The 20,000-nt window shown below is 36.2% G+C and overlaps 1 protein-coding gene across 3 annotated transcripts in view; it reads right to left on the bottom strand.

The window, feature by feature from the left end:
* Positions 1 to 20,000, bottom strand: part of LOC115215726 (histone H1.0-B-like) — a 195,196-nt gene that overhangs the window by 111,462 nt on the left and 63,734 nt on the right. The window contains exon 2 of one of the 3 annotated variants that reach the window (XR_005000720.1): positions 2,440 to 2,559. The exons of the other annotated variants lie outside the window; for them this stretch is intronic. The gene's annotated coding sequence lies outside the window, so the exon portion shown is untranslated. Of the gene's footprint in view, positions 1 to 2,439; positions 2,560 to 20,000 lie in introns of those variants that run through there. 3 annotated transcript variants of the gene reach the window in all.

Genomic DNA, 20,000 nt, shown 5'->3' with positions numbered 1-20,000 from the left:
TCTTATGATCGTGAGGTTGTGAGTTCGATTCCCAGACCGGGCTGGGTGTTGTATACTTGAGCAACACACTTTATTTCACGATGCTCCAGTTAGCTCAACTGTAGAAATGAGTTACGGCATCACTGGTGCCAAGCTGTATCGGCCCCTTTGCCTTTCCCTTAGATAACATCAGTGGTGGGGAGAGAGGAGGCTGGTATGCATGGGCGACTGCTGGTCTTCCATAAACAATCTTGCCCTGATTTGTGCCTCGGAGGGTACCTTTCTAGGTGCAATCCCATGGTCATTCATAACCGAAGGGGTTCTTCTCCTTTTCCTGAAGTAAAACTCCATCCTTTGTAAGGAATTGGAGAAAAAGCATAGTTAATGCACGATACTTTAATAAAAACCTGAAGAAGAATAAAATATATATTATAGTAAAATCTAAACAGCATTAGTCGCGGACTTTTAGCATTCATTTACAAGTTAATTTTATTATTTTTTTCTGTCATTACGATAGACATTTTTGAGCTTCATTTGAATTCGTTAACTCAAGTATGGCTTCGACATAGTTTTCTAAAGAGCTAGAAAATGATTCGCTAAATAACTATACAGAAACATATTTGTTGTCATAATATTATTTAACACCTGACACTCATTATTATTATTGTTATCATTATTATTATTATTATTATTATTATTAGTAGTAGTAGTAGTAGTAGTAGTAGTAGTAGTAGTAGTGTAGTAGTAGTAGTATAGTCATGATGATGATCATCATCATCATCTCACTTAGCACTGAATCGACTTCACCTATTAGTATCCTATATCCCAGTTATGCCTTCCATTACTGAACTATTATTTACCATAGTAGTATATATCATTCATGCAGAAGGCAGCCCTGGGAAATATTTCCATTTCAATGTTTCAAACGAATAAATTTCTGATTTTCGTATACTCAAGTTCATTATACTCTCAGGCATTCTAAGTTATAAGTCTCTGCCTGTCTGTGTGTCTGTCTGTCTGTTTTCTATCCCACCCCTCTCTCTCTCTCTCTGTATATATATATATATATATATATATATATAATACAAACACACACACACACACATATGTATACATACGTTCAGGAAGTCTTATAATATAGAAGCATATCCGAATTCCTATATATATATATATATCCTAACCGATATATATATACATGTGTGTGCGCGCGCGTATGTGTGTGTGTGTGTGTGTGACCACGTGTGTATCGTTGGCGATTTTCTTTCTCCGTCTTCCCTTCTTTAGACTTTTTCTATATTCCTGATGAAGAGCTCCGCTCAAAACGTAAAATCCTCTTTCTTTTCTTTCCTTTCTTGAACGACCTATAACACTGTACTTATTCCACATTCTCGCGTTGTTGATTTTTCTTGCTTATTCTGGTTTGGATTGACTATATAATAATAATAATAATAATAATAATAATAATAATAATAATAATAATAATAATAATAATAATAATAATAATAAATAATAATGTTAATAATAATAATAATAATGTTAATAATAATAATAATAATAATAATGCCCTGATGCAGTACCAGGCAATGGTTCTCATGGCTTCTGATCTTAACTGATTGGAAGTGTTATCATGTACATTGTTTTGTCTTGGTATAAAAGATGGGCTACAGCAAATATTCTGCTCAATACCATAGATTTGCTTGTCAGTTGTTTGACCTTAACCAGTTGAGCATGTCCCTTAGTGCTGACGATATGTGCATCTCTGATCATGAGCAGAAGTAGTGGGGGAGCCTCATAGCCATGTGTTGAGGGGGATTCTTTGGGGTTTGAATAATCACCTCTGGAAACATGGGGGGTTCTTTCAACATCCTTAAACAACCCTTATTCAGGGACCGCTTGAGCGGGATGGGCTACTCAACCTGAGAAGAAAATTCTAACTGGCCCCACCTGCAAGGTCTGTGCTGTTTATCTTGATATGAGATCACCATGTCGCGCACATATGGTTGTGATGCATGTGCCTGGTGTGCCTTATCAGACGGGTAGTCATGATGGGTATATTGGGCTTCGTATATTTTACCCCAGTGTCACTTTGATGGCATGAACAACTGCTCTCTCACTCAATAACAATAATAATAATAATAATAATAATATATATAATATATATATATATATATATATATATATATATTATAAAGTATGCTTTTAAGAAAACAAAAGAAATCTAACGGTAAACGTTTACTTTAGGTTCTATACTTTTATGCAGATTTGTATCAAGCTGAGATTCGATCAGCTTGGAAGTGATTTAGCCTCTCAACGATTTCAAACGAAACTACGCTCGTGGAACAACCGAATTTCTTCAGCCTCTTTGAAAGGCAATTTATTCAAATTATAATGAATTTATGCAATTATATTTATTTTAAGTACAAATAAACCTGCAGAATTCTCTGTACTACTGCTGCTAGTGTGCAATAATTCATTACTGGCGAGTATTTATCCTCCATTAAATGCTGAGTTCAAATACCCCAGAGAGTACGACTTCAAAGGACTTGACACAATCTGTCCATCTTGCTCTGGAAACATCGTCTGAAAAGTTAATTAATGAAGAATGCGTGTAATGTGTTATTATAGCAAATTAATTCAGTGTCTTTATGATACTGTGGATTAAGGGAATTGATCCGCATCTTAATTTCATACACGAATTTTTATAGCACATAATGATTATACTTTGCACAAGTCTTAGAACGAAGAGCAGATATGCACCAAAGGAAATACATGTAAAAGAATTGATTTTCGGCAAATGTCTTGAGAAATTAATGCTTAAAAAAATTATTAAATATATACATACATACATACATACATACATACATACATATATACATACATACATACATACATACATAAATACATACATAAATACATACATACATACATCAGACATGATATGAGGATTTGGGATAGAGAAGAGAAACTACAGTTATGGAAATTAGCCGCCCAGCGGATGTTAACATAAGGCTGAAGATCAGGGAAAATGAGAACACCTATCCTGAACTATTGAGAAATCTGCAGTTACTCTATCCAGATTACATGGCCCTGGCGTATGTAACACACTGCCTGAATACAAATCTTCAGCAATTAGGCTTCTCAAAATCAGAAAATTTATTTATTAACTATATGTCTAGATATGCAACTATATTCATGAGAATACATACATAAAACATACAAATCTGCACATGCATACATACATACATGCATACATACATACATACATACATACCTTGTTGATGTTGAAATTCCAATGAAGGAGCCTTGGATCTAGGTTAGAAAACGGTTCTTTCTCTATTGGCAAGAAATCTTGAAATAAACTGAATGACATACATACATACATACATACATACATACATACACACACATACATACATACATAATACATACATACATACATACATACACACACATACATACATACTACATACATACATACATACATACATACTACATACATACATACATACATACATACATACTTACACACATACATTCATTATTGCTGCATCTCAATTTAGAAGAATGCTATCGTTTGAATGTTCTCTTAAAGCTACACAAATGTAGCTTTCTCGGTTCTGGAATGGACCTACACTCTTTAGCACAGATGTGGAAGCAATGATTACTGCTTGCAACAAAATATACGTTTATTTCTAAACATAAGTTTGAAAGCAGAGTCAACGGAGACAAGCTACAGCTAGATCTCGTCAACAAAATCACCATACTGTTGAATGCACAATAATCCTCCAATATCCAAGGGACTGAAAACATGTCAGTAGAAGGGCACTCAGGATTCATGACCTGAATGTGGCCCGGTTCTATTAGAGTGTAACAAGTTAAGGGATGAAACACTTGCCTCAGGAGTTTTCTTCTCTAAAGACATTCTGCTGTTTAGTTAGGCCCAAAGTTTCTTATCACCTCTCTTAAAGCAACACAGGTGTGACCCTCCAGTCCCAAAGCAATACAGGTGTGACCCTCCAATCCCACTAGACAATTTCGCTCTTTTTCATAAATGTGGCAACGATGGTTGTCTCTTACACAAGGATTTACTACCCACGTTCAGAGATGCCTTCATTCCATCATGGCATTTTTTTTATTGTTTTGTAATTTTCGCTTTCGGTCTACTATTGTACGCAACACATGATAGAGATGTAAATAATGAAGCTAGGCCTGTATCAGAAGGTGAAAAAAGGCCTTCCATAGGGTCAAGCCCTCTCTCTAAACAACGTATGCATGTGCCTCCTAAATGAAGAACTGTTCTACATCATTGGATAAAAACAATTCTCACATCAGTTATCCTTCTTCTAAAGAGACGTTGAAACAAGCGCTGAGAGACACTCACTCCCAGCCCTTGGATAGTCGCTGATTCAACGGAGTTCATCCACCTTTACATACACACACACACACACACACACATATATATATTTTGTGTGAGTGAGTATAAAAATATATATATACATATATAGACACACACATATACATGCATATATTTATATACATATACGTACATACAGACAGATAGACCGATAGATAGATAGATGATAGATAGATAGATTGATAGATAGATAGATAGATAGATAGATAGATAGATAGATAGATAGATAGATAGATAGATAGATAGATAGATAGATAGATAGATAGATATACGTATACATAGATAAACAAACGTACGCACATACAAAGGGTGTTCTAAAATTATTTGTTGAATTGTATCGTCTAGATGGGTTGCAGTTTTCAAATTGTAAATGTAATTTATTGGATTTGTCTGGAGAAAGGCACTGTACTAAAAGTCTTAATAGTCCTATTAAATCAGCGATGAAGTTAGCGATTTCAGTGGGATTGGAGCGGAAACTACAAGACTACGAAGCGATTGCTGTCTTTTGCATATTTTACTAAATTTCATGCTGAGATTGTTACATGATCGCTTAAACTTGAATAGAACAAAACGATATTACAAACGATTCGCTGTAATAATATTTATCCACATAGTTATAAATCCATAAAGAGACAACTGGAGTTTAGATGAGAGAGAAAGGCGAAAACAGCGACAAAAAATACAAAGTCAAATATTTTTTATAGCCAAAGTTCACTGCTGACATTTAAGAAACAAACTAGTTTTGTGAACCATGACATAAAATAAGTCGATCTGGATGTTAAATCGATAAATTCCAAACTAGTCGCAGACTTAATGCCGAAAAATGTAAAACCATCCTTTGAATAACAGCTGTAAAAATAAAGCTAAAAAAACACGTATTATTGTCCGAGTTGTTGCAAGTATTGAAATGTCATGTGGACGAACAGAGTTATTTAAAGTGTAACGCAACATTAAAAATATATTAAATGGTGTTTTCAAGCTTTGAAAGTTTTCTAGCCTGAGGGATAGATTATGAGTGAAATGTTGAAATTAAGCTATGAGACAAACAAAAGAGGATTTGATGAGATGGCTTACAGAGTATTAAATATTTTGGTAGTCAACAGAAACAGCAACAAAACAGGAAAGATTCAGAAAGAGATATCGAAGCCATCACTTAGAAAGATTAAATAAATATATAAAATGTTTGAAGGTGCGACCTGTCAGATAGACTTGACAGGTTTATGTTAGAGAAATAGAATGTTTCGCTTATACTTAATAAATATAAACTTGGTCAATAACTGGGACTTAAATGTGAAACACCTTCTGGGAGCTAATAATGTATATGGATGAATGATGGAGTTTGTATGAGAAAAAGGAGAAAACGGAACTCAAAGGCATTCCACAGTTATATCAATTATTCATTTACACTCTTACAGGTTTCAGTCATTTGACTGCGACCATGCTGGAACACCGCCTAGAAGGGTCATAGAATAATAAATCGACCGCATGACTTATTTTTAAACCTAGTACTTATTTTATCTGTCTTATTTGCCAAACTGATAAGTTACGGAGACGTAAACACAGCAACGGCGGTTGTCAAGCGATGATGGAAACAAATACAGATACAGAGACACACACATACACACACATGTGTATATATACACATATATGTCTTTGTGTCAGTGTTTGTCCCCCATCATAGCTTGACAATTGTGTTTGCGTCTCCATAACTTAGCAGTTATATATATATATATATATATATATATATAGCTATTTATATATATAATTAATCAATATAGGGTGGCAAAAAATTTTGTAGAATTTTTTTGCCACCAGCGGCCTAGTGGAAAAAAAATTAAATAGTCATAGACCATTTTTCAGTTCAACATCACATCAAGGATGGCCATAATAGGCCATTCAATGTTATTTTGCGGTTGAAGCTTTGGCTGTTATTCTAGTTGGTGAATGGCCTATTATGGCCGTTCTTGATTGTGATGTTGAACTTAAAAAATGGTCTATGACTATTTAAATTTTTCCCACTAGGCCGCTGGTGGCAAAAAATTCTACAAAATTTTTTGCCACCCTATATTGATTAATTATGAATTTTCTGTTTTAATTCCGTAATGGAATCGGCGGCTTATATTTATTTGCTGCCGATAAAATTTGGCGCGAGTGCGATGATTTGAAATTTTAGGTCAGATATTGCGAGGCAGGGACAGAAATGCCTCGTGAAAATATCTGTTCCGATCTGGCTATTTCTTACTGACGAATCTAAGGGCCTATGGAAGATTGGCTTGATTTAATTTAATCAGGTTAGTTTGCCATTAACAGTAGATGAAACGGTGCATCTCGTATAAGAAATTACAGGGTAAATGTTGTTAATTTTCTCCTGGTTTACGGAATTAATGTTATTTTGCGGTTGAAGCTTTGGCTGTTATTTCAGTGGGTGAATGCCTATTATGGCCGTTCCTGGATTGTGATGAATATATATATATATATATATATATATATATATATATATATATATATATATATATATGCATACATATATACGACGGGCTTCTTTCAGTTTTCCGACTACCAAATCCACTCACAAGCTTAGGTCAGCCCGAGGCTACAGTAGAAGACACTTGCCCAAGGTACCATGCAGTGGGACTGAACCGGAAACATGTGGTAGATAGCAAACTTCTTACCACAACCGCCACACCTGCGCCTATAGCATTCTTTTTTCTTTTCTAAAAGTAGAACTTACTCTTGCTAAACATTTAACATAATTCTAAAAAGTTCAGTTGCAAAACTCAGACATAACGAAAAACAAGCTCAATGATGATATACGCTAGTTGAAGATAGGCAGGTATGGCTGTGTGGTTAAGAAGCCCGCTTTGCAATCACGCAGTTTTGGGTTCAGTTCCACTGCGCAGTATATTGCACAGGTACATTTTACTATGGAACCGGGCTGATCAACAATTAGCGAGTGAATTTGGGTGAATGCGGCCATGCTGGAGCACCGCGTTAAACGGTTTAATCGAAAGAAATCGACCTGAGTAATTACTTTTTTTGAAGTTTAGTACTTTTTCTATAATAATGTTGATGGGGGTGATGGGGGACGCGGTCGTTGTCACGACGACGACGACGACGACATCGACGATGATGATGATGATGATGATGATGATGATTATGATGATGATGATGATGATGGTGGTGATGGTGATAGTAAGAGTGAAGGTGCGGGTACTGATGATAAAGATGATGATGATGATGGGGTAGAGGAGGAGGAGGGAGAGGATGGGTGATGAAGATGATGATGATGAGGAAGAGGAGGAAGATGCATTGGATGACGATATTGATGATGACTATTGCATTAGAATGATTACGGCGGTGATGACGATTACGATGACGACGACGCCGCACCAGTGTGTTTTAAACAAGCAACACCATTTATAAGATACCCTTTTCTATGGTGTTGGTGGATCTCCAACGAAGATTTCCCTTTCATCAGTCGTCATGCCGAGTACAGATCAATCCGACAAAGCTAATTTCCCTTCCGGCTATTGGCCAACATCGGAAATCACGTAATTGTGGAAGTGAAAGCGGCAGGAAATAGAACTCAACTAGAAGTTGGAACTATCTCGCAGTCTCGCATGACTGAAGATTACCATCATATCATGGGGTATATTTTAACAATTTTCGAAACTACATGAAATGTACGAAAAGACAAGCACAGCAGCCAACTATTTATTGATTACTCTGTGTGTGTGTGTGTGTGTGTGTGTGTGTGTGTGTGTGAACACCAAATACCAGAAGAGATATCGTGTCCGATAAGTTTAATTTATTTCAGTTTGTTTTATCTTCTCTTACAACATGACTAAATGTAAATAACTGAAACAATGGAAACCGGTAACGTATTTTCATGTATATATATATATATATATATATATATATAATTCTGTTATGACCGTAGTAGAGTGCCGTATAAAGCTCGTCCACCTTCAGATTCCACCCAGTACTATCCAATAGTAGTATTATACATACTTTCAGGTTTGCGTTTGGGCTTCTGTCGTGTGTGAAATGGATGAGTGGAAAATTTGGAGTCAACAAGGAGTACGGTTGAACAACTTTTTCAATATCTGTAGTTGTTTATACACAACGTAGTTCTCCAGGCGTGGAGGTACTTGATTATGCGACCGTTTCTCTGCATTATGAGATCTAGTTGTGTTTCCTCAGGTGATATGTAAATATAGGCTCCGTAAGTTAAAAGGCATTTGATTTCGTTGTACTGTTGATTTGTTCTTCATGGTTGGTTACACACTCGATTGTCTTTAGCTAACCTTCGAGAATCGGCCAATACGTATACATACATGTTCGTTCAAGTATGCATCAATACACATAATAACGCACGGACATATACAAACGCGCGCAAACATACACACTCTCACACCTACATACATATATGGCTGCAGTCAAATGACTGAAACAAGTAAAAGAGTAGAGTGTAATATATATATATATATATATATATATATATATATATATACACGATGATATATGCACCCATGCATACTAAACACGCAGACACGCACCCGTACATATGAAAATACAACCAGACACTCACGCACACGAATATGGGGAAGAGGAAATAGAAAAATACAATATCACAGTCGTTGTATCTTTTGCATTATCCAGACAATGCCGATCCCATTGCTGTCGTGCATTCCATCACTATTTTACGTACGTACACACACACACCGCATACGCACACATATGGATAGATGCTGGATATATCCATCGATGTAACTGCCAATCGATGAATAAGTATCCACACTTACTATGCCTACATTATTACTTATTTTCTTTCACACAATCAGAAAGAATGTGTAAACATGGTTAAAGAAACTAAATATTTCTTCAGATCAAAAACCGAAACTATATAATTATCGACGAGAAATTGTTTTCACATGAGACTACATATGCATCTGCTGAAATATTTGTCATTTCTTTACAACGCAACAATACGGTCCTAATAACGATTATTAATATTGATGTTTATCTTCGAAAAGGAATAATGCGATCTCAGTTTTGATAAAACAAAAGAGGAATTAACAGTTTGTAGCTAGACAACTGTGAACGATACTTAAGAGCGACTTGATGAATAGGTTGTTTATATAAAAACGCATTTACTTTATCTGTAAAGGAATGTCTGGTAATTGGATATCTATAAAGAATCTCTATAGTTTACGTTTCAGACACGTGTTCGATCAGATATAGGTTTTGATGTTACCTCAAAATGGAAAAAAAAAAATATACAGTGATACTTCACTTTTCGAGGGAGCGTTTTATGAGACCCCGGGTTTACGAGTTTATTTTTCAAGCGCAAGACACAAATTTTGAACGAAGCGCAAAATATTCTACTATCACAACAAATGCTTGTGCGTGTTTACCGAGAATTTTATAGAGCGGAAAAGAGTTTCCTCTAAGCAAACAACTCTAACCTTCTATTTTAAAAAGAAATTTATACGTCCGTCTACTCGAGCCTTTGGTGACCTGTGGCCAAAGCTGGATATACTGTTATGGTCTAGAGAACAAGAGGCAGTAGCAAATGGAAACATCCTGACTCTTTCAGACCCAATAAGTTCGAGTTCATCGGGAATCTCATGATGATATCCTTTTTCGACAGCAAGGGCATCATCTACAACCACTGGATTCTCTCGTGGAGGTTTTGAAGGAGTTCGGGAAGAAGTTTAGCCGAAAAAAGGCCTGAGTACTTGCAACTGAACAATGCACCAGTCCTCAATTCCATATTGGTAACCAAATACGTGACAGAGATGACCATCAAAATAGCCCTTTACCCTCCGTACATCCCAGACCTTGCTTCCTGTGACGTTTAGTTGTTCCCCAAGGAGGAGAACCCCAATTTTTTTTAAGATATTAGGCTGACGGGGGATCTAAACACCTTCATTTAGGGGCTTCCAAAGGGCCGTCATGAAGTGAGTGGAATGCTACATCAAGTACAGCGCAACTAGAAGAACCTTTTTTGATTGAAGAAGATTAGAGTTCTGTACTTGTTTGAAATTAATAAATGTATCATCTGTAAAAGTCTATCAACACATTGGCCGTATGTATTTTTCTGAATGTTTCGAGAAATTTCCTGTAGTTCCAAATGCAAAACTCAAATGGAATTGCTTTACATTATGGAAAAAATATGCTTCTTCCATTTCTCTTTCAATACTTTCAAGAAGTAATTTCTTGTTCTCATATATTTCTCAGACAGAAAATTTAAAAGGAAATCCGTTTCCTCATGCAATACTGACCTGAATAAGTAACGGCATTTCAGTCACAATCACTTATGTTTCATTGGCACTAGTAAATATAATTTGCTTGATGATTGCAGACACATAGAAATCACTACGGCATTTTTCGAAAACATGTAAAGAAAATAGTGGGAATAATAATAATAATATATGTATTGTGGAGGCGCAATGGACCAGTGGTTAGCCGACTCGCGGTCGGAGGATCGCGGTTTCGATTCCCTGACCGAGCGTTGTGTTTGTTTATTGAGCGAAAACAGCTAATGCTCCACGAGGCTCCGGCAGAGGGTAGTAGCGACCCCAGTTGTTCTCTTTCGTCCCAACTTTCTCTCACTCTTTTTTCATGTTTCTTGAACAGCTGGGGGAACACATACGCCATAGAAACCGGGAAACCGGGCCCATGAGCCTGGCTAGACTTCAACAGGGCGAGTAAATAAATAAAAAATGTATGTATATATTTGTGTGTCTGTGTCTGTCACCCCACCATCGCTTGACAACCGATGTTGGTGAGCTTACCTCCCGTAACCCAGCGGTTCTGCAAACGCGACCGATAGAATAGGTTTACAACGAATAAGTCCTGGGGGCGATTTCTTCGACTAAAGGCGGTGCTCCAGCATGGCTCCAGTTAGATGACTGAAACAAATTACGTAATATAAGAATAATAAATTATATGTATTTTATATCCGATTTGTATGTAGTTTCTTTTATATTCTTTTGGGTCTTTTTTTGTATAGATTGCACGTATGGCTGTCTGAGCTCGTTTTGCAGTTACGCGGTTTCGGGATCAATCCCGTTCAGCGGTACCTTGGCCGAGTCAGTGTATTTGATAGGGGAAACTGTGTAGAAGCTTGTCATATATATATATATATATGTGTATGTGTGGTGTTGGTATGTTTTTATCCCCGCCATCTTTATCATCTACACCCGCGCCTTCACCCTCACTACCACCATCAGCACTATCGTTATCATCATCACAACCACCACGTCTACTATCACCTCCATCAATATTATTATCACCGCCCCGCCCTCATTCCCACTAACGTCATCATCACAGCCACAACGACAACGACCATCATTATCATCATAATCAACATCATCGTCGCCGTTACAACCGCCACCACATCTATCATCATTGTTAACACCACTCCACCACCACCACCACCACAATCATCATCATCATCATCATCATCATCATCATCATCATCGTCATCATCATCGTCATCATCATCGTCATCATCATCATCATCATCATCATCATCATCATCATCATCATCGTCATCGTCATCATTAGCATTGTATGATGAGTGCTTTCTTCGTTATTATCTAACCCTGAATTTCATTCAAAAAGGTCTGAAAATTGTGTAAACTCCAAAGATTTACGAAACACTTTATCTGTAAAGATATTCCGTTTGTAACCATCACATATAAGGTAAGGGAGGAAAAAAAAATATATTTCTTATTCTCTTGACACTTGACACAAAAAATTGCCATCCAATTTCACACACTTTAATATTGGTTTCAAATTTTGGCACAAGGCCAGTTATTTCGGGGGAAGGGATAAGACAACTGCATTAACCCCAGTTCTTCACTGGTTCTTATTTTATCGACCCCGAAAGGAGAAAAGGCAAATTCGACTTCGGCGGCGTTTGAACTCAGAACGCAAAAATGAAATACCTATTTCTTTACTACGCACAAGGGGCTAAACACAGAGAGGACAAACAAGGATAGACAAACGGATTAAGTCGATACATCGACCCCAGTGCGTAAGTGATACTTATTTAATCGACCCCGAAAGGATGAAAGGCAAAGTCGACCTCGGCGGAATTTGAACTCAGAACGTAACGGCAGACGAAATACAGCTACGCATTTCGCCCGGCGTGCTAACGTTTCTGCCAGATCGCCGCCTTATACTTAACTTTAATATTTACTTTTATGGGAAGGTGAGGAGAATCGAGCTTATATGGAGTTGTATAGAAGCTAATGTCTCTACAAGTCATATGGACTTTGGAGCAAAAATATGGAAAAGAGGGTCATACACGAATGTAAATATGTAAATTTGAACGTTTGTTTATCGTAAGAGAGCGATACTATAAATTGATACAACTGATGGTTAGGCCTAAATACGTAAATACAGTTACGCTGTGTTTGAAATTGTAGCAAATTGATACGAATACTGAAGGGACTTGTGCCTCTGTAGAAAACCATTCGAAATGAATGGTAAATAAAAAAAAACGGTGTTTGTTTGATACAAAATGCACTTTCAACAATAGATTTTTAAAGTGCTAATTGTCAGTATTATTATGGAAACAATAATGATAATTAGAAATATATCTATACAATCGAAAATCAAATTGACAGCTTCCTTTATGCTTAGTGACAAAGAACACACACAGAACACACACACACACACACACACACACAGGTGGGGGGGGGGTGTAAAATACAATTTATGTTGCCTCAATATCAGCTCATTACGTGGCTATTGTTGGTCACTGATCAGATTCATCTTTATACTTTACTCAGACACATAGTTAATCAGGCTGAAAAAGATTGCATATGGATTGAAAATCCAAATATTTAAATGACAGGATACGTGTTTCGAGATTGATTGATCGCGATTCTACAGGAAATATATTCAATCGCGTTGTTGGAATAACTGTCTGAATCTAGAAGGGGAATATGTTGATTAAAATCATAATTAACTGATCCTCCTGTATTTTCTTTTACCCAAAGCCACGAACTTTCCAGCACCCCCTAGTCTGTATATCAACATCTTTAATCGGTTTTCGACCCCTTTGGTTCCCATCAGAGGGCCCTCATCTCTTGACCAATCCCAGAGAAACAAATAACCATTCCGTTTATATATAATTAATAGAGTTGGAGTGTATATATATATATATATATATATATAATATATATATATATTATATATATATATATATATATGTATATACAACACTCCAACTCTATTAATTTCAGAGAACTGACTCTGCTAATTTGCTATAAGTATTTAAGACAGTATTTAATATTGCCATCATGACGTATCACACACCACACACCCACACCACACACACACCACCACATATATATATATATATAGCGCCACCAGCTCACTATCTATTTTTTCAACCATAACGTCTATTTCATTTACATCAAGAACGTTCTGGAAAACAGTTTAGCTTAAAGAACATTACCATTTATTTTGTATCATTGATAAAAGCAGCACACTGGCGACTACTGTTTATTTTTCTCTATCGTTTAAAATTGCATTTTTGATTTTGGAATCTTTTATTTTGTTTTGTATGTTTGTATAAGAACTGTTGTCGGCATCCTAATGTTGCAATTTAATATTTTTGACAATCACATAAAAAAAAAAAAACAATACAAAGGAATTTTTTTTTTAATATTACAAGTATAACATTGATGAGATAAAGTTGATATCAAACGTGATATCTGTACAGTGTTTAAAAAAACGTAATAAAATTACTTTATGAAAAGTAATTGAAATGGCAGTGCCACAGCTGTTCGACTCTATCAGTTAGTTGACTATATTTTTGTATTCCATCATGGATATTGTTGCATTGTATTTCTGGTCGATTATTTTAGTGAAGCAAACCAGTTACTAATAAGTAATCACAAGACCTAGCATTTAAAACGATCACGAAATGTCTGCTTGCGTGCTGCTCATATTTAAAGAGAGGAAAGTAGCATGATTTTTTTTGTTTTGCTTTATTGCTAATGGTGATGAAGAAAAGTGGTCCAGTAGTTAAAGTGTTGCATTCACGATGTTATAATCGTGATTTCGATTCCTGGACTGGGTGGTTAGTTGTGTTTTTGAGCAAGACACTTCATTTCACGTTGCTGTAAAGGAACTCCTGCAATATCTGGGAATTTAACCGTGTGGCGGACCGGTGTCCTCTTCAGAGGAGTAGTGTCGAAACCTCAGTCAATTACAAACCATGAAAATCGGGTTAACCTCCTGCTCTGAGAATCTTGAGGTACGCAGCCGACTTTGGTCTATTGATGGATCTAAAACTAGCAAATTGACATGACCTCGCTGGAGGATATTTTTTGAAGTCTGCTCATTGTAGATTGAGCGCAAAGTGCTTAGATTGCACGTGGATGATGCTAAGGAGTGTATTGTTAAGAAGAAATGAAGGGTGATATAAATTATGTAAGATGGGCGCTGTTATAGAAAACGGCAAGTAAGTTATGAATGTGTCGGAGAAAAAAGGTATGCGTGATAAAACCAAACCCCTGGACGAACAACGAGAGGGCACCATTAGTAAAGGCTGTGTGATAGCATGATCGAACTGCAGAAGAGATGAAGGAATGATGGTGACCATTTATTTAACATTAGATGGTCACAGCTGTAATAGTTTAAGCCGTGGATCTGTTGGATCAGGATCGACCTGGTTGCTGGTGCATAGTCTTGATATACTGGACTAAGATTAAGCAACTGCAAAAGCAACAACAACAACATTAATTAAAATTTCTTAAAATAAAATAGTTAGCGTGAATCATTGTATGATATGACATTAGACACACTTGTAAGATAAGTTTAGAACAACACGAGATAAAATACAAAGTAAAATATAAAAACAAAAAAAAAAGGACAACATGTGAATATTTACCTTGTATTTCGATATTTCGGGGTGATGATCTCTTCTTCAGGACATGTGGAGAAATGAGAGATGAACTAAGTCGTTGTGTGGGTGAGGATGGTAACATGCGTAAACTAGTGACATGCGCAGACTAGTGGCATGTGCAGACTAGTGACCTGTACAAACTGGTGATTTTACATCAGGCTGGTGAAATACAAGTGTTGTTCTGTTATTTTTTCTCTTTTGTAGTTTATTTTGTGTTTTTATCTCGTATTGTTTCAGGCTTAGCTTACAAGTCTGTCTAAAATATCTCAGTTGAAAATCTATATTTCATAAAATACATTGCCAATCAAAATGAGATAGTTATAAAAGCAGAACCTCTTGAGGTATGTAATCGAGCGACTAAAATAATACCACGCTTTTAGAATATTCTCGTTAAATTACAGTTCATCAATATATTTTAAAGAAATATTTTCAATTTCAACTGCAATTCAGAAAACAAGAGCGTCCTCTTAAAGTTAATGCTAAAGATGCAAGAATCCATATCAAGGAATGGAATTTGGAATGAACCGATAAAATGTTTCTATGGAGGCTATTTTCAGAAAAACAAAATGCTTTAAGTCCGTCATGTTAGTATGCGAGCAGGCAGAATCGTTAGCACGTCGGGCGAAATGCCGAGCGGTATTTCGTCTGCCGTTACGTTGTGAGTTCAATTTTCGCCGAGGTCGACTTTGCCTTTCATCCTTTCGGGGTCGATTAATTAAGTACCAGTTACGCACTGGGGTCGATATAATCGACTTAATCCGTCTGTCTGTCCTTGTTTGTCCCCCTCTGTGTTTAGCCCCTTGTGGGTAGTAAAGAAATAAGTATTTCAGACACTTTTATTACAGCAATTAAATGAACTACATATATTTCAGCTGGATCTTGAGAGCCATCGTGTTTAATATTTGGTTTCATGGTGATGGTGTTGATGCTGGTGATGCTGATAGCGGTGGTGGTAGCGGCGGCGGCTGTGGTGCTAGTGGTGGTAGTGTTGGCGGATGTGGTAGTATAGCGGCGGCGGCTGTGGTGCTAGTGGTGGTAGTGTTGGTGGATGTGGTAGTATAGCGGCGGCGGCTGTGGTGCTAGTGGTGGTAGTGTTGGTGGATGTGGTAGTGTGGTAGCTTGTGTGGTATTGGTGTGATGGTAGGTGTGGTAGTGTGCTGGTTGTTTTAGTGGTACTAGGAGAGGTGGTAGTAATATGGAGATATAATAGTGGTGGTGGTGTCGGAAGCTGTGGTGGAGGTTGTGGCTGTGGTTGTAGTGGTAGCGGTAGTGATTTCCCCCATTTCACATCTAAACGTTACTAAATCCCTGCGAGAAAAGATACCCATTCTCAGTTGGATGAAGGACTCAAATTTCCCTTTGGTTCCGGCCTTACCGTTTCAAATGAAAGAGATCAAATTTTGTTATGCAATTCTAGATGAACTCTGAACAAAGGACAGGATGATCAAAGTTGTAACGCCTCTCATCATAGGTGTTCACAAATTTGTTCAATCAGAGTAAACAAAGTGTCGGGATTAACGGTTCCACACAAATTTTCCCGTTCATTTCCCGTTAGAACATAAAAATTGCAATTAAGTGCAATTGAACTAAATTTTAATTCTAAATAACTTGTCTAATTTATAATATATTCTACAATAAACATTGTAATTTAACAGACTTGATTCATTTAATTAGAATAATCATTTTTAATTTTCTGTATAAATCATTTCAAATAATTTACATTACCCGGATCGATGGTAGCGCAATTACTGTTTTCGAGAGTAAAAGACAGTTCTAATGAAAATGCCGATATATTGGTGTAAACATAAACCATTTATCACTTGTAATATTAATGATAGGCAATTAAAGCAAATTTGATCTGAGATATTGGAATTCAATTAAGAAACATTAATAATATAAACAAGAGTATTACTAATCGATAGGGTATCGGACAGGTTTTAACATTGATTTACAGAAATATAGCAGGCGTTCAATTTTAGGTCAAACAAGGATAAATGAGCAGGTATCTATCTATCTTTTCTTTTTTTTTTCTTTTTATTCTTTTTATTTTATTCAATTTTTTTTTTTGTTTTTGTTCTTTTCTTCCCTTTTACGATCCCTCTTGATTGAAAACCTACGCCACCCCCTTTATTTTTTCTTTTGTTTTTTTGTTCTCTTCATCCCCCAAAAGAAAAGCTCTACCTTGTAACTTGTCCCATCTGTGTGCAGCCCTGTGTGGCCAATAAAGAAACTTATCTATCTATCTATCTATCATCTATCTATCTATCTATATATCTATCTATCTATCTGTCTGTCTGTCTGTCTGTCTATCTATCTATCTATCTATCTATCTATCTATCTATCTATCTATCTATATATATATATATATATAATATATATATATATATATATATATATATATACACGCGCGCGCACAAAAAATATAAATATATATAAATAAAATAACAACCGATGGATACGCGTTTCCATTGTTTTGTTATTTGTGTATTATATATGTGTGTTTGTGTGTGTCTTTTTTTTTCAGTGTACAATTTTGAACCATATGCATGCATGTACACGTGGAAGTGAACTAACGTAAGCAACTAACACTCCGTCCATCTGTTTTGAGTTTCAAACATTTAAGAACATTTTGGCTGTGATATGTAGCGCTCAAATGATTCGAACGTCAATGTATATACGCGGGACCAATTACACTCAAACACACACACACACACACACACGCACGCACACACACACACACACACACACACACACACACACACACACACACACATACAAATATATATATATGCAACCACTTGTGAATCGTTGGCGATTTTTTTTCCAATCCGTCTTCCTTTTCTTTTGGACTTTCCTCTGTCTCCTGTTTCTGAAGAGGGGCTTTGATCGAAACGTAAAACCACCTGTCTTTCCTTTCCCGAGCGTCTGCTAATATTTTGCATGTACCACGTCCTCGCGTTGTTGTTTTATGCATTTGTTCTTGTTTTTTTTATTTACTATACACACACACACACACACACACACACACACACACACACACACATACATATATATATATATATATATATATGTATGTAACCAGTAGTGGCAGGTACAGGTTAGAAAATATGATTTCTATTACTATATATACATACGACGGTCTTCTTTCAGTTTCCTTCTACCGAATCCACTGACAAGGCTTTAGTTGGTGCGAAGCTATAGCAGAAAACACTTGCTCAAGGTTCCACGCAGTGGGACTGAACCCGGAACCTATGTGCGTGTATGTATATATCTATCTATCTATCTATCTATCTATCTATCTATCTATCTATCTATCTATCTATCTATCTATCTATCTATCTATCTATCCATGTATATATCTATCTATCTATCTATCTATCTATCTATCTATCTATCTATCTATCTATCTATCTATCTATCTATATATATATATATATATATATCTGTTTATTTATATGTGTATGTGTGAGAGTGGAAGAAGATAAGAGAGACATTAACGTGTGTGTAACTATATATACATGCATGTGTCTGTTCATGCATGAGTGTGTGTATGTGTGTGTGTGTGGTGTGTGAGTGCGTGTGTGTGTGTGTGTGTGTGTGTGTGTGTGTGTGTGTGTGTGTGTGTGTGTGCGTGTTTGGGTTTGTTTTACTCTTTGGACAATAGCTGTTTAATGATTGTCGAATTTGACTGAATTGAGTCACCATTTATAAGCTTGTAATTTTCCGATCAGTTTATTAATCAGAACTTTTTGTGCGTATATATTACAGCATCTGTTATAGCTACACTGTGTGTCGTTAGTTTGATAATCGATTGTTCATCGAATGTCGTATTTCTAGATCTATAAATGATCCGATATTGGATTCAGAACTTTTATTGAAGTCAGAGTAGTTATGATATTTACCGCCAGTGCTTATATATGTGACAGTGATCTTTTTAATAGTCGTGACAAGGATAATCTTACTAAATTTTCATGTTTAGGAGAGATTTTGCTTCATAGACATGCGTTAGTGCTAATATACTGAAATTTTGCATGTTTCTTTATGGCGACGACCATTGATATAATAGATATAATCATTGAACTTCAACAGGCAGTTTTTACACGCTAGAAGTAGTCATAACGACCAAAACCACATTTAAGAGCAATCTTCAAAAGGAATGAAAACTAAAACAAAAACTTTTACCTTGTTATTTTTATTCCGGTTAGGTCTAGGTTTCTAATTTTTTTAGCAAATAAAATAATTTGCTAGGCAAAATTTTCATCAGTGACTTCAATTTACTAAAAAAAATTTAGAAACCTAGGTCTGACGGGAATAGAAATAACAAGATAAACGTTTTAATTTTTCCTTCTTTCTGAAGATTGCCCTCAAATGTTGTTTTTGACTACTTCTTCTAGCGTGTAAAAACTGCCTGTTGAAGGCATTTTTCTCTTGTGTTTAAACGTACACTATTTAATATACTTATATATATATATATATATATACATATATATATATCACCATGACCGACCAGGATATCAGAAGTTGTTACACATCGCTGGTCACAATGCGCTTCGCATTGTATTAGCCTTCAAATGACGCCACCCCACTGGCTAAGCGAGCAGGCCAACAGAAGAAAGAGTGAGAGAAAGTTGTAGCGAAAGAGTACAGCAGGGATCGCCACCACGCCCTGAAGGA

The sequence above is a fragment of the Octopus sinensis genome, linkage group LG9 (assembly GCF_006345805.1).
Source record: "Octopus sinensis linkage group LG9, ASM634580v1, whole genome shotgun sequence".
NCBI lineage: Eukaryota > Metazoa > Mollusca > Cephalopoda > Octopoda > Octopodidae > Octopus > Octopus sinensis.
This window is presented reverse-complemented; position numbering and strand designations above follow the sequence as displayed.